The following is a 1,289-nucleotide window of genomic DNA, read 5'->3' on the forward strand; positions in this document are numbered from 1 at the left end:
TCCTTCATTTACTATTTCAAACATTCATCTCAACTACATTTATAATTTACCAAAGACCTAACAGGAACCGAAAAACACAAACTAATTTGGTTTGAATTTAAATGGCGGTAAAAAAAAAAAACAACTCCAAAAATTCTTATTTCTTTGTTGCACTGTGATTGATTGTTGAGAGAAAGGCCTGCAAATAAATTCAACAATAGTAGTTCAATGGGAAACAAATCTGATAGAACATGGTTTTATGTTGGTAAATTCTACTGCAGTTAGTAAAAATCCTTGCAGGAAGTAAAACAAAACTAGTAGGCATTTGATCCTGTGACAAATATTTAATGTTTTTGTTTTACAGTGTATCAAATATTTGAAGCTATTTCAGTTTTTAATATTCTTCTCAGTTGGGAGCAAGTCAGACACACAGTGATGTGACTACACACATAGCAAAACTAAATGTGTAGTGAAGTAGGTAAACACTTAATGCTGTAGCTAAAGACATAGTGATGTAACCAAACACATTGTGAAATAGCTAAGCATATAGGAAAGGTAAATTTGTAGTATTGTAGCTAAACACATAGTGAAGTCAGTAAACACACACTATAGGTAGTAGGTAAATATTTAGACATCTGAATCAGTCAATGTTTGTAAAATTATCTTTAAAAACTATATTGTTGCCATGACAACATATCAGTGAGAACATAATGTGGGTGTCCTAAAGCAGTCTCCCTAAGGTTCACTGAAGAAACAAGAATGGAAATAAATTTTTGTATGAATTAACCTTAAAACTAAAATGAAGAAAATTTCATTTTTGGTTGTGTTATGTTCTTTAAATGCTGGATTATTATAATGCCACTTCAATATACAGTATATTTAGTAAAATCAAGAAAGACACGACTATCTCTTTTTTTTTTTTATTATTATGAGCACATGGCTCTACAAAAGAAGGGACAATACAAGGACAGACAACATAACATAGTCATCATCGTCATCATCATCGTTTAACGTCTGCATTCCATGCTAGCATGGGTTGGACGATTTGACTGAGGACTGGTGAATCAGGTGGCTACACCAGGCTCCAATCTGATTTGGCAGAGTTTCTACAGCTGGATGCCCTTCCTAACACCAACCACTCCGAGAGTGTAGTGGGTGCTTTTACGTGCCACCAGCACGAAGGCTAGTCAGGCGGTACTGGCAACAATGAATGGAATTATGAATATAATGATATAATGAAAAATGAAATGTCTTACTTGCACCCCACATGCAGGCAATGTCATTTAACTGTTTATGTATCACATTAACTT

The sequence above is a fragment of the Octopus bimaculoides genome, chromosome 3 (assembly GCF_001194135.2).
Source record: "Octopus bimaculoides isolate UCB-OBI-ISO-001 chromosome 3, ASM119413v2, whole genome shotgun sequence".
Classification (NCBI taxonomy): Eukaryota; Metazoa; Mollusca; class Cephalopoda; order Octopoda; family Octopodidae; genus Octopus; species Octopus bimaculoides.